Here is a 15358-nt window from a genome sequence, read left to right as displayed (position 1 = left end):
TTGCTGTGACATCAACCTTCTTTTGTAATTTTGCCAATGTTTTAAAATCTGGCATCTCGTGTGCCGTGTTTTTCTGTCAATAATATTGATAATAGATTGTTTGTTTCAAACTATAGAGTAGCAAGCCAAGACTTGTATCAGCAGTGGTTACTTTTATACAGTCTTTTCCTTTTGTTACTATCATAGCATGGATTCTACGCATAGCAGAGTCTCAGAATAAGTGATAACGAGCTCTTTAACAGGACTCATAATAAAAGGTTACACTTAGGGTTGCCAAGTCCAATTCAAGAAATATCTGGGGACTTTGGGGGTGGAGCCAGGAGACTTTGGGGGTGGAGCCAGGAACAAGGGTGTGACAAGCATCATTGAACCCCAAAGGGAGTTCTGGCCATCACATTTAAAGGGACTGCACACCTTTTTAAATGCCTTCCATAGGAAATAATGAAGGATAGGGGCACCTTCTTTTGGGGCTCATAGAATCGGACCCCTTGGTCCAATCTTTTTGAAACTTGGGAGGTATTTTGGGGAGAGGCACTAGATGCTATACTGAAAATGTGGTGCTTCTATCTCAAAAAACAGCCCCCCCGAGCCCCCGATACCCACGGATCAATTCCCCATCATTCCCTATGGGAATCGTTCATGGACGTGCATGATAGCTGTGGGGGCGGGGCTTCCCCCGCCGGCCAGCTGGCTGGTGGAGGGGGGAAGCCTGTAAAACCGGGGGATCCCCCTCTGGGACCTGGGGATTGGGAAGCCTAGTTACAGTACAAGACTGGTGTTGGGGCCCACGGGCTGAACTTGTATACATCTCTGGGTTCCCACCAAGAACGTTATTGGGTCATTCAAACTGGCGGGGGCTTGTGATTGGTCCTGGGCTGCGGGGCTTTAAATCCTACAGCCCTTTGTTCCCAAGTCCCCAAGCTCAGTCCGTATGGCTCCAATGAGCCAGGCGGAAACCCCAAAGTCTTCCCTTGAGTCCACGTAACAGTTACAATATCACTTTTCTGTCTAGCCGTCGCTTTCTGTATAACTGACAATTTTCACGGCAGAGTGAAGATCTCGATCTGGTTCTCCCATGTCCTAGTTCTCCACTCCGACCACTGCACCAAAAGATATCGATTTGGACCTCCAGAATCTGAGGAGAAATTCACAGTGTTTCGGAGGGGCATGTGTGTTTTCTCTCTCACTCTGGTAGTAAAGATATACCGTTCAGGGCCTGTTTTTTGGGGGGGTCAAAAAAGCCCAGCAGAGACTCATTTGCATATTAGGCCACCCCCCCCTGATTGCACCATTGTTTTGCGCAGGGCTTTTTTGGTAGGCAAAGCCCAGCAGGGTCTCATTTGCATATTCGGCCACACCCCTTGACACCAAGCCAGCCGGAACGGCATTCCTGTTTTTAAAAAAGCGGTTTAATATTTAGATGTGGCTATTTAAGGATTTTAGACCGCTGGGTTTTTGTAAATTTGGCCTGTGTCCTCATAGGAGAGAAACCGCAGGATAGTTGTTCTTAAATAAAACGAAATGAAACCAATTACATGAGACGAGATGGCTTTCAGAAGCATTGCCATGCAAGGATGGTGTTGACGGGGCGGGGATATTTGCTAAGGGTGACTCTCTCCCAGATCTTCATCTCTCTTGTCAACTTAGAGAGCCAGTTTGGTGTAGTGGTTAAGTGTGTGGACTCTCATCTGGGAGAACCAGGTTTGATTCCCCAAGCCTCCACTTGCAGCTGCTGGAATGGCCTTGGGTCAGCCAGAGCTCTCTTATCTGGGAGAACCGGGTTTGATTTCCCACTCCTCCACTTGCACCTGCTAGCATGGCCTTGGGTCAGCCAGAGCTCTCTTATCTGGGAGAACCGGGTTGGATTCCCCACTCCTCCACTTGCAGCTGCTGGAATGGCCTTGGGTCAGCCAGAGATCTTTTAACTGGGAGAACCGCATTTGATTCCCCACTCCTCCACTTGCAGCTGCTGGCATGGCCTTGGGTCAGCCATAGCTCTCCTATCTGGGAGAACTGGGTTTGATTCCCCATTCCTCCACTTGCAGCTGCTGGAATGGCCTTGGGTCAGCCAGAGCTCTCACAGGAGTTGTCCTTGAAAGGGCAGTTTGTGGGAGCATTCTCTCAGCCCCACCTACCTCACAGGGTATCTTTTGTGGGGGAGGGGGGAAGGTAAGGGAGATTGTTACCGCCCTGAGACTCTGAGATTCAGAGTCTAGGGCAGGATATAAATCCAATATCTTCTTCTTCTACATCTGACTCTTATCTGGGAGAACTGGGTTTGATTCCCCACTTCTCCACTTGCACCTGCTGGCATGGCCTTGGGTCAGCCAGAGCTCTCTTATCTGGGAGAACCGGGTTTGATTCCCCCCTCCTCCACTTGCACCTGCTGGCATGGCCTTGGGTCAGCCAGAGCTCTCTTATCTGGGAGAACCGGGTTTGATTCCCCACTCCTCCACTTGCAGCTGCTGGAATGGCCTTGGGTCAGCCATAGCTCTGGCAGAGGTTGTCCTTGAAAGGGCAGCTGCTGTGAGAGCCCTCTCCAGCCCCACCCACCTCACAGGGTGTCTGTTGTGGGGGAAGGAGATAAAGGAGATTGTCACCACTCTGAGACTCTGAGATTCAGAGTGTAGGGAGGGATATAAATCCAATATCTTCTTCTATATGGCTGAGAGCCAGTTTGGTGAAGTGGTTAAGTTTGTGGACTCTCATCTGGGAGAACTGGGTTTGATACCCCACTCCTCTACTTGCAGCTGCTGGAATGGCCTGGGGTGAGCCATAGCTCTCACAGAGCTGTCCATGAAAGGGCAGCTTCTGTCAGAGCTCTCTCAGCCACACCCACCTCACAGGGTTTCTGTTGTGGGGAAGGAGATAAAGGAGATTGTAAGCTGCTCTGAGACTCTGATTCAGAGAGAAGGGCGGCGTATAAATCTGCAGTCTTCTTCTTCCTCTTCTTCTTTGTGGGGTCACCGTGATCCAGAATTCCTTAGCCATTCATGGAGTACTTATGAAGGTCCATTGAGCACCAAACCTTATCCTGGTTTAATTAGTTTGAAGTTAAGAACCCAGCCATGTGGAGGGTTGCTGCCTTTTCAGGATCGTATGAAGTCTCATTTCATTTTGCCAGCATTTCTTGTGGCTTGACCTTCCGATTTTTTAAACATTGAAAGGGGGGGAAATGTTTTATTTAATAGTCGCCAAACGGAGCCTGCGTTGCCGATGAGACCAAGAGAAAGAGATTTCTTGTCGCTTTTATGCACTCGGAGAAGGTCGTTGCTTTGACCTTCAAGAGCTGAGTCACTGGAGGCTACCTTGTTTCTCCCCTAGATGCTGAACTGCACCAGAAAAAAAAAATGGGGAAGTGAAAGAAAGAAAAGCCACGCTCTGAGCTGTTGGAACCAATCTGCAATCCTGCTGAGAGGTGTGTGTTTGGAGGACAGAGAAGGGATCTGATTCCCATTTAGCCCGGTTCGTGCTTGCTCAAATAGATAGCAGAAAATATGGATGGATGGGAACGAACCGTTTTAAGAATACATATATTTAAACATGCAGCCGCCCGCCTTATCTTGACAGGCCAACAATAGACAGACGCCCGAGATAAATAGTACAGACAGATCGATAGATTCCGCGGCGCGGAATAATAAATCTCCCGGCTCACGTGGAAAGGGACTATATCGGTATACCAAAATATCTAACGAATGTACAATCGGACAGTCCGGGCTTGTAACTGAGAATGATTCAGCACTTGGGGTAGAGGTGACCTCGCAAGCAGGGGTTTGGGTGCTGGAAGGAGAAAATCTAAGAAATCCACCCCCCACCCCACTCCAGAGAGCCAGTCTGGTGTGCAGACTCTTTTCTGGGAGAACTGGGTTTGATTCCTTGCTCCTCCACTTGCACCTGCTGGAATGGCCTTGGGTCAGCCAGAGCTCTCTTATCTGGGAGAACCGGGTTTGATTCCTCGCTCCTCCACTTGCACCTGCTGGAATGGCCTTGGGTCAGCCATAGCTCTCTTATCTGGGAAAACTGGGTTTGATTCCCCACTCCTCCACCTGCACCTGCTGGAATGGCCTTGGGTCAGCCAGAGCTCTCTTATCTGGGAGATCTGGTTTGATTCCCTGCTCCTCCACCTGCACCTGCTGAGATGGCCTTGGGTCAGCCAGAGCTCTCTTATCTGGGAGAACCGGGTTTGATTCCCTGCTCCTCCACTTGCAGCTGCTGGAATGGCCTTGGGTCAGCCAGAGCTCTCTTATCTGGGAGAACCGGGTTTGATTCCCCGCTCCTCCACTTGCAGCTGCTAGAATGGCCTTGGGTCAGCCAGAGCTCTCTTATTTGGGAGAACCAGGTTTGATTCCCCACTCCTCCACTTGCAGCTGCTGGAATAGCCTTGGGTCAGCCAGAGCTCTCTTATCTGGGAGAACCGGGTTTGATTCCCCACTCCTCCACTTGCACCTGCTGGAATGGCCTTGGGTCAGCCATACCTCTCGCTGAGCTGTCCTTGAAAGAAAATGGATGCTTTGGAAGGTGGACCCTATGGCATTGTATCCCACTGAGGTCCCTGTGCTCCCCAGGCTCCGCCCCCAAATCTCCAGGAGTTTCTCAACCTAGATCTAGCAAGCCTAAATCCCCATTTCCTCCCGGAGGTCAGGGGGGACCCGGCAACGCTAACTCTGGGTGACCCACCCCTTCCCCCCCTATCCGAACCCCCTAGCCTTCCGTCACCCCTACCGCTAGCCCCGAGAAGATGTCCTTTGGTGACTTCCCTCCTCCTGAAGACTGACTGCTCCAATAATAGATTCCCCTCTCTGCCCTTGGTGGGGATAATCCATCTCTTAACAACTGCTATTGTAAGTCAATCAAAATGTCAAGTCAACGCTCACCTTTTGTTACATCTTAAACCGCTGTAATCCCGGCGCTCATCGCTGCATGTTAAATGGAACTCCTGTTGTTTGCTCTCCCCTGATGCCCCCCGCACGACACATCGGCAGCCAAGTGTGCATAATGGTCTGGGCCTCTGACACAGCTGGGGGACAGGGGGACAGGGGAAAAGAAATTAACGAACATATTCGGTGGGACGTGAGGACATCAAGTTTAGCATTCTTGGCTTTAGGACAAAGTCGGCAAAGTTGTCCTGTGGTCAGGGCTGTCAAGAAGAAGAAGAAGAAGAAGACTGCAGATTTATACCGCGGCCTTCTCTCTGAATCAGAGACTCAGAGCGGCTTACAATCTCCTATATCTTCTCCCCCCACAACAGACACCCTGTGAGGTGGGTGGAGCTAAGAGGGCTCTCACAGCAGCTGCCCTTTCAAGGACAACCTCTGCCAGAGCTATGGCTAACTCAAGGCCATTCCAGCAGGTGCAGGTGGAGGAGTGGGGAATCAAACCCGGTTCTCCCAGATAAGAGTCCGCACACTTAACCACTACACCAAACTGGCGTACGCATTGACCCACACACTAGCTAGTAGGTTTTCTAGTGGGTAGCGGGATCAAGCACTAGAGGAGGAATGTCAAACTCATTTGTTATGAGGGCCAGATCCGACATGAATGAAGAAGAAGATGACGATGATATTGGATTTATATTCCGCCCTATACTCTGAATCTCAAAGTCTCAGTCACAATCTCCTTTACTTCCCCACCCCCACAACAGACACTCTGTGAGGCAAGTGGGGCCGAGAGAGCTCTTACATCAAGCTGCCCATTCAAGGACAACTCCTGCGATACCTCTGGCTGACCCAAGACCATTCCAGCAGCTGCAAGTGGAGAAGTGGGGAATCAAACTTGGTTCTCCTAGATAAGAGTCTATGTACTTAACCACTACACCAAACTGGCTCTCAAGTAAGGTTTTGTTGTGACAATTGTAATTCAGGAAGCCTTTTAAGGCAGGTGCTGAGCTGATATAATTTACACCCTCCAGTGATGTCAGGGTGTGTGTGGCACACGCAAACAAATTCTGCAAATGAGTTGTGCTAATGAGCTCCGGCACCTCTTTTTCTACTAAATGACCCCTGGTAAGATCCCTCAAAAGAGCCCCGTGGCGCAGAGTGGTAAAGCTGCAGTACTACAGTCCTAAGCTCTGCTCACGACCTGAGTTCGATCCTGGCGAAAGCTGGGTTCTGGTAGCCAGCTCCAGGTTGACTCAGGCTTCCATTCTTCTGAGGTCAGTCAAATGAGCCTTGCTGGGGGGGAAGTGTAGATCAGGGGTGGCCAACGGTAGCTCTCCAGATGTGTTTTTTGCCTACAACTCCCATCAGCCCCAGCCAGCATGGCCAATGGCTGGAGCTGATGGGAGTTGTAGGCAGAAAACATCTGGAGAGCTACCATTGGCAACCCCTGGGGTAGATGACTGGGGAAGGCAATGGCAAACCACCCTGTAAAAAGTCTGCCGTGAAAACGTTGTGAAAGCAGCGTCACCCCAGAGTCGGAAACGACTGGTGCTCGCACAGGGGACGACCTTTACCTTTTTATAGCCCTACGTACCTTCATGAAGCCAGGGAGCCCCATGGCGCAGAGTGGTAAAGCTGCAGTATTGCAGTCCTACTGCTCACGACCTGAGTTCAATCCCCGGCGGAAGCTGGGTTTTCAGGTAGCCGGCTTGAGGTTGACTCAGCCTTCCATCCTTCCGAGGTCAGTCAAATGAGTCCCCAGCTTGCTGGGGCAGGGGAGTGCAGAGGACTGCGGAAAGCAATGGCAAATCACCCCGTAAAAGGTCTGCCGTGAAAACACTGTGAAAGCAACGTCACCCCAGAGTCGGAAACGACTGGTGCTCGCACAGGGGACTACCTTTACCTTACCTTTAAGGTCCCTCAAAGCTGGTGACAGAAACGGAAGGGTGGTCCTCCTTTCCCTCCCCCCCCCCCAGGTTTTCACAGGGACAGAGCTGGCGCTCCTCGGATGCCCGACTTTCGGAGCCAAAGCACAGCTAAGTGCTATCGATCGAAGGAGTGAAGGGAATATCTCTCAGCCCTGCCGGCCTGGCCTGGCACGCAGCCACCACTTAGCTCCTATTTATTATTCAGCCTTGGCAAAGAGAGGGTCGCTTGGCACACTGCTCCGTTGGGGAGGCTGGCTGCAAAGCTCGTTAACGGAGAGCGGAGAAGTGGGTGAAATCGAGCAGGTCAAGGGCGCCCAGGAGTATCCAAGAACAAAAGATCCCAGAGGCTGCTCTGGGCATTTCGAGAACCGCACTCAGCTCCATCGGTCCCTGTACAGCTTTCACCTTTGGCATCAAGGCAGAGTAGAAGAAGAAGAAGAAGATATTGGATTTATATCCCGCCCTCCACTCCGAAGAGTCTCACAGCGGCTTACAATCTCCTTTACCTTCCACCCCACCCCTCACAACAGACACCCTGTGAGGTAGATGAAGATATTGGATTTATATCCCGCCCTCCACTCCGAAGAGTCTCAGAGTGGCTCACAATCTCCCTTACCTTCCCCCCCCCCCAACAGACACCCTGTGAGGTAGATGAAGATATTGGATTTATATCCCGCCCTCCACTCCGAAGAGTCTCAGAGTGGCTCACAATCTCCTTTACCTTCCTCCCCCACAACAGACACCCTGTGAGGTAGATGAAGATATTGGATTTATATCCCGCCCTCCACTCCGAAGAGTCTCAGAGCGGCTCACAATCTCCTTTACCTTCCTCCCCCACAACAGACACCCTGTGAGGTGGGTGGGGCTGGAGAGGGCTCTCACAGCAGCTGCCCTTTCAAGGACAACCTCTGCCAGAGCTATGGCTGACCCAAGGCCATTCCAGCAGGTGCAAGTGGAGGAGTGGGGAATCAAACCCGGTTCTCCCAGATGAGAGAGCTCTGGCTGACCCAAGGCCATTCCAGCAGCTGCAAGTGGAGGAGGGGGGAATCAAACCCGGTTCTCCCAGATGAGAGAGCTCTGGCTGACCCAAGGCCATTCCAGAAGCTGCAAGTGGAGGAGTGGGGAATCAAACCCGGTTCTCCCAGATAAGAGAGCTCTGGCTGACCCAAGGCCATTCCAGCAGCTGCAAGTGGAGGAGGGGGGAATCAAACCCGGTTCTCCCAGATAAGAGAGCTCTGGCTGATCCAAGGCCATGCTAGCAGGTGCAAGTGGAGGAGTGGGGAATCAAACCTGGTTCTCCCAGATAAGAGAGCTCTGGCTGACCCAAGGCCATTCCAGCAGCTGCAAGTGGAGGAGTGGGGAATCAAACCTGGTTCTCCCAGATAAGAGAGCTCTGGCTGACCCAAGGCCATTCCAGCAGCTGCAAGTGGAGGAGTGGGGAATCAAACCCAGTTCTTCCAGATAAGAGAGCTCTGGCTGACCCAAGGCCATTCCAGCAGCTGCAAGTGGAGGAGGGGGGAATCAAACCCGGTTCTCCCAGATAAGAGAGCTCTGGCTGACCCAAAGCCATTCCAGCAGCTGCAAGTGGAGGAGTGGGGAATCAAACCCAGTTCTCCCAGATAAGAGAGCTCTGGCTGACCCAAGGCCATTCCAGCAGGTGGAAGTGGAGGAGTGGGGAATCAAACCCGGTTCTCCCAGATAAAAGAGCTATGACTGACCCAAAGCCATTCCAGCAGCTGCAAGTGGAGGAGTGGGGAATCAAACCCGGTTCTCCCAGATAAGAGAGCTCTGGCTGACCCAAGGCCATTCCAGCAGGTGCAAGTGGAGGAGTGGGGAATCAAACCCGGTTCTCCCAGATAAGAGAGCTCTGGCTGACCCAAGGCCATTCCGGCAGCTGCAAGTGGAGGAGGGGGAAATCAAACCCGGTTCTCCCAGATAAGAGAGCTCTGGCTGACCCAAGGCCATTCCAGCAGGTGCAAGTGGAGGAGTGGGGACTCAAACCCGGTTCTCCCAGATAAGAGAGCTCTGGCTGACCCAAGGCCATTCCTGCAGCTGCAAGTGGAGGAGTGGGGAATCAAAGTCGGTTTTCCCAGATAAGAGAGCTCTGGCTGACCCTAGGCCATTCCAGCAGGTGCAAGTGGAGGAGTGGGGACTCAAACCCGGTTCTCCCAGATAAGAGTCCACACACTTAACCACTACACCAAACTCGCTCTCAACCAACTCCACTTAGAGGGAACACTGATGGTGACCCTATGAATTAGTGTCCTCAAGAGCTTTATTTTGTAGCAGGTACTTCTTTGCATATTAGGCCACACACCCCTGATGTAGCCAATTATATGAACATATGAAGCTGCCTTCTACTGAATCACACTCTCGGTCCATCAGAGTCGGTATTGTCTACTCAGACTGGTAGCGGCTCTCCAGGGTCTCAAGCTAAGATTTTTCACACCAATTTGCCTGGACCCTTTTAGTTGGAGATGCCGGGGATTGAACCTGGGACTTTCTGCTTACCAAGCAGATGCTCTACCACTGAGCCACCATCCCTCCCCAACTTATAGGGGGCCCTGGAACTTACAGGAGGCCCCGTAAGAAGAATCCTGTAAGCTCTTGGAGGCCTGGCTACATCAGCGGGGGTGTGGCCTGATATTTTTATTTATTTATTTAGTGGAGTTATAGTCCGCCCTTTCCCATAATGGTCTCAGGATTACAAGCACGATAGAACAGTTCAAAATCCAAACAATAAAACAATGAGGACAAGCATGGATGGTGTAACACAAGGGTGTCCAAACTGTGGCTCGGGAGCCACATGTAGCTCTTTTGCACATCTCGTGTGGCTCTCCAAGCTTGGGTTGCCAATCTCTAGGTGGGGGCAGTGGATCCCTTGGTTTGGAGGCCCTCCCCCTATTGCAGGGTCATCAGAAAGCAGTGGAGGGGAGGGAAATGTCTGCTGGGCACTCCATTATTCCCTCTGGAGACCGATACCCATAGGGTATAATGGAAAATTGATCTGCGGGTATCTGGGGCTCTGGAGGGGCTGTTTTTTTAAGGTAGAGTTACCAAATTTTCAGCATAGTATCCAGTGCCTCTCCCAAAATACCCTCCATGTTTCAAAAGGATTGGACCAGGGGGGCCAATTCTATGAGCCCCAAAAGAAGGTGCCCCTATCCTTCATTATTTCCAGTGGAGGGGAGGCATCTAAAAGATGTGCAGTCCCTTTAAATGTGATAGCTGGAACTCCCTTTGGAGTTCAGTTATGCCACCCTTGTGTTACACCATCCATGCTGCTTTATCTTGTTTGCTTGTCCTGATTGTTTTATTGCTTGGATTTTGAACTGTTCTATCGTGCTTGTAATCCTGAGACCATTATGGGAAAGGTCGGACCTTGCTCCTGGCTCCACCCTCAAAGTCCCCAGATATTTCTTGAATTGGACTTGGCAACCCTACTCCAAGCCCCTATTGCCCCATTGGCTGGCTTGTTAAATCACTTCTCCAAGCCAAACCAGTCAATGGCTTGGAGAACGCAAAGTTGCTTTCTTTCCACCCCCATCTATCTATTTGCTTTCCTTCGTTTTTTTCTCCCGCCATCCCAGTCTTGCGGCTCTCAAGCATCTGATGTCTTTATTCTATGTGGCTCTGGCAGAGGTTGTCCTTGAAAGGGCAGCTGCTGTGAGAGCCTCCAGCCCCACCCACCTCACAGGGTGTCTGTTGTGGGGGAGGAGGAAGGGAAAGGAGCTTGTGAGCCGCTCGGAGACTCTTCGGAGTGGAGGGCGGGATATAAATCCAATATCGTCATCTACCTCACAGGGTGTTTGTTGTGGGGGGTGGGGTAAAGGAGATTGTGAGCCGCTCTGAGACTCTTCGGAGTGGAGGGCGGGATATAAATCCAATATCTTCATCTACCTCACAGGGTGTCTGTTGTGGGGGGGAGGAAGGTAAAGGAGATTGTGAGCCGCTCTGAGACTCTTCGGAGTGGAGGGCGGGATATAAATCCAATATCTTCATCTACCTCACAGGGTGTCTGTTGTGGGGGAAGAAGGTAAAGGAGATTGTGAGCCGCTCTGAGACTCTTCGGAGTGGAGGGCGGGATATAAATCCAATATCTTCTTCTTCTTAAGTTAAGCAAGTTTGGCCACCCCTGGTGTAACACATTTTATGAGGTAAGGCATAGATTTAATTTCAATGTTAAAGATGTTACAGATATCCTAGATGTCCTACAGCAGAGGTGTCAAACTCATTTGTTATGAGGGCTGGATCTGACCGAAATGAGACCTTGTCGGGCTGGGCTGGGCCATGTTGGGCAGGGCCATGTGTGTACCTATCTAACATTAGGTAGTAGAGATATAAACTTTTTAAAGGACACAAACACGATTAAAGATTTTTTAAAAAAACAAATAAACTTAAAACATGCTTAAATCGTTAGCACTTGTTGGTCTTAAAGGTGCTTTCTTTGCATCTCTCCCATGGGATCCAGGCAACTGGAAAAGGAAGCTCTGGCTCTTTCCTTCCTTCCCCAGGGGGGCCAGGAGGCGGAGGTGCCTCAACTAATGGAGAAAATGGAGGTTTTGCTTTGTAGCTCTGCTGTGCGATTGAGCAAGCCTTGCAAAGCCAGCTGTGATGCAGAAGGAAGCAAGAGAGAGGGAGAAGGAAGCAGACAAGAGCCAGTTGCTCGGGGGCCTGATTCAGCCCCCAAACCGCATGTTTGACACCCCTGTGATGTTGGCTTGATATCTAACAGTCCGGATGGTTATTCAGTGCACGGGATGTCCGTTAGATGGTATAACCAATGAAATAAGGACGCCCGCTTGTTTCAGCCAAAAGCCTGACGGAATACCTCCTTTTTACAGGCCCTGTGGAATGGTAAGAACATAAGAGAAGCCATGTTGGATCAGGCCAATGGCCCATCCAGGTCAACACTCTGTGTCACGTAAGAACATAAGAGAAGCCATGTTGGATCAGGCCAGTGGTCCATCCAGTCCAACCCTCTGTGTCACATAAGAACATAAGAGAAGCCATGCTGGATCAGACCAACGGCCCATGCAGTCCAATGCTCTGTGTCACATAAGAACATAAGAGAAGCCATGCTGGATCAGACCAACGGCCCGTCTAGTCCAACCCTCTGTGTCACATAAGAACATAAGAGAAGCCATGTTGGATCAGACCAACGGCCCATCTAGTCCAACACTCTGTGTCACATAAGAACATAAGAGAAGCCCTGCTGGATCAGACCAACGGCCCATCCAGTCCAACACTCTGTGTCACATAAGAACATAAGAGAAGCCATGCTGGATCAGACCAACGGCCCATCCAGTCCAACACTCTGTGTCACATAAGAACATAAGAGAAGCCATGCTGGATCAGACCAACGGCCCATCCAGTCCAACACTCTGTGTCACATAAGAACATAAGAGAAGCCATGCTGGATCAGGCCAATGGCCCATCCAGTCCAACACTCTGTGTCACATAAGAACATAAGAGAATCCATGCTGGATCAGGCCAGTGGCCCATCCAGTCCAACACTCTGTGTCACATAAGAAGATAAGAGAAGCCATGTTGGATCAGGCCAATGGCCCATCCAGTCCAACACTCTGTGTCACATAAGAACATAAGAGAAGCCATGCTGGATCAGGCCAGTGGCCCATCCAGTCCAACACTCTGTGTCACACAGTGGCCAATATATGTGTGTGTGTGTTCATATATATGTGTGTGTATGTGTGTATATATATATATATGGTAGTAAATCCAGTAGGGCTTCAATCTCCATGGGAAGCTGATTCCACCAGGTTGGGGCCATCTGTCGAGGGCACAATAATGTGAACAGCGGGGTCACGGAATGGCTCTAGCCGAGCATTCTTTGCATGCGAAAAGGGAGCACTACACAGTGCTCCAAAATAGCCATCGCAGGTATAGCCTTCGGCTCCTGAAATGTTTTTCGTCCTGCAAAGGTGACTGGAAAGCAAATGCTGTCCTGGGGGCGCAGAGAGCAGTAAGAGAAAAGGTCTGCATGGAAAAGAGCAATTAGGCATCAGACAGGCACTCTCGGATTACCTTCCAAAGCTCAAATGAATGACGTTAGATTTGTAAATGTGTGACTCATTCAATAGGATGAGGGGGGCAGGAGTCGCAGAGGAGAGCAAATGAATCCTTCCGTTGGCAGGGCTTGACTCGCATGTTTTTAAAAAGGCCCCAAAATTGGCTGCCAAATTTCACCCACAGTGAATTTTGAGATAAGCAGAGGCACACTCTTTGCAGATCAATAGATACAGACATGCAGACCATAAAGGTAAAAGTGAAGCTAGTCCCCTGTGCAAGCACCAGTCGTTTTTGACTCTGGGGGGATGTTTTCACAAATGCCTCTCCTTAAGTTCACAAGCTAAGAGCCCCCGTGGCGCAGAGTGGTAAAGCTGCAGTACTGCAGTTGGAGCCCTCTACTCATGACCTGAGTTCGATCCCAGTGGAAGCTGTTTCAGGTAGCCATGTTGGATCAGACCAACGGCCCGTCCAGTCCAACACTCTGTGTCAGGTAGCCGGCTCCAGGTCAACTCAGCCTTCCATCCTTCCAAGGTTGGTGAAATGAGTGCCCAGCTTGCTGTGGGGGGGGAGTGTAGAGGACTGGGGAAGGCAAGGGCAAACCACCCCGTAAAAAAAGTCTGCCGGAAAAATATTGCAAAAGCAGCATCACCCCAGAGTCGGAAACGACTGCTTGCTTGCACAGAGGAAGTTCATAGAGCCCCGTGGCGGAGAGTGGTAAAGCTGCAGTACTGCAGTTGGAGCCCTCGGCTCACGACCTGAGTTTGATCCCAGCGGAAGCTGGCTCAGGTAGCCAGCTCCAGGTCGACTCAGCCTTCCATCCTTCCGAGGTTGGTAAAATGAGTGCCCAGCTTGCTGGGGGGGGGGAGTGTAGAGGACTGGGGAAGGCAAGGGCAAACCACCCTGTAAAAAAAAGTCTGCCGTGAAAGCGTTGTGAAAGCAACGTCACCCTAGAGTCGAAAACGACTGGTGCTTGCACAGGGGACTACCTTTACCTTTTTTAAGTTCACAGGATCAGCATTGCTGTCAGATGCCATCTAGTCTCTGTTTAAAAAACTCCAAGGAAAGAGAGCCCACCACCTCCCGAGGAAGCCTGCTCCACGACGTTTTCATGGCAGATTATTTTTTTATGGGGTGGTTTGCCCTTGCCTTCCCCAGTCATCTACACTTTCCCCCCACCAAGCTGGGTCTTCATTTGACCCACCTCGGAAGGATGGAAGGCTGAGTCAACCTTGAGACGGCTACCTGAACGCAGCTTCCACCGGGATCGAACTCAGGTCGTGAGCAGAGGGCTCGGACCGCAGTACTGCACCTTTACCACTCTACGCCACGGGGCTGCAAACTATAAGACATCCGTAAATGTATGCATGCAGGTTTTTAAACACAGGCTAGATGGCCATCTGACAGCAATGCTAATTCTGTGAACTTAGGCTGATCATGAGAGGGAGGGCAGGAAGGGTTGCATTGGCGCTTAGCTCCCCTGGTCCTTTCTTACACACCCAGGGAACTGCTCTTTGCCACTTTCTTTGCTACCCATTACCGTGATTCTCTTGTGTGGTTCCTTATTCCCACCTGGGGACTGGGAACCCTACACAAGCTGTAGTTTGGGCACCTCTGCACTACTCTTAGGGTTGCCAAGTCCCCCGCAGCCTCCGGTCATAGAGTACCATAGAGTTTCCCCTCCCAAATTCCTAGAGCATCCGAGGAAACCATAGAGTTATCCCGGAAGCTCCTAGAGCGGCTGGTGCGCGATGTCACCGGCACAATGACATCACTGTGAGGTAAAATGTGGGCCGGTGTGTTGGGAACCTCCCGGGCAGAGGAATCCCCACCCGGCCCGGGAACTTGGCCATACAGTTTTCCCTCCCAAATTCCTAGAGCGTCTGGGAAAACCATAGAGTTTTCCCAGAAGTTCCTAGAGCAGCTGGTGCGCAACGTCACCGGCACAATGACGTCACTGTGAGGTAAAATGTGGGCCAGTGGGTTGGGAACCTCCTGGGCAGAGGAATTCCCACCCTGCCTGGGAACTTGGCTATAGAGTTTTCCCTCCCAAATTCCTAGAGCATCCGGGGAAACCATAGAGTTTTCCCGGAAGCTCCTAGAGCGACTGGTGCACGACGTCACCGGCACAATTACGTCACTGTGAGGTAAAATGTGGGCCGGCGGGTTGGGAATCTCCTGGGCAGAGGAATCCCCACCCGGCCCGGGAACTTGGCAGCTTTAGCTACATTAATGTGGCCACCTGCTAAAGCAGCCATTTTCTCCAGGGGAACTGTTCTCTGTTGCAGAAGGCACACGGCTTGAGCCAAGTAACGGAGTTGGAAAGTGGTTTGTCAGAGGCCTTGGAGAGCAGGAAGCTCAAGCACCCGCCTCTTTGGATGACCTGTAGGTCACAAGCCGGGAGGCAATTTTTCGTTAAATATTTGTGCTATTCATCTGCAGTTCAAGCCCGTTCAGGGGGTTAATCTCTGCATATTCAGAAGGAACAGTATGGTTCTTTTGACTTGGCTTCCCCCCCCCCCCCCG

Source organism: Heteronotia binoei, chromosome 8 (assembly GCF_032191835.1).
Source record: "Heteronotia binoei isolate CCM8104 ecotype False Entrance Well chromosome 8, APGP_CSIRO_Hbin_v1, whole genome shotgun sequence".
Classification (NCBI taxonomy): Eukaryota; Metazoa; Chordata; class Lepidosauria; order Squamata; family Gekkonidae; genus Heteronotia; species Heteronotia binoei.
This window is presented reverse-complemented; position numbering follows the sequence as displayed.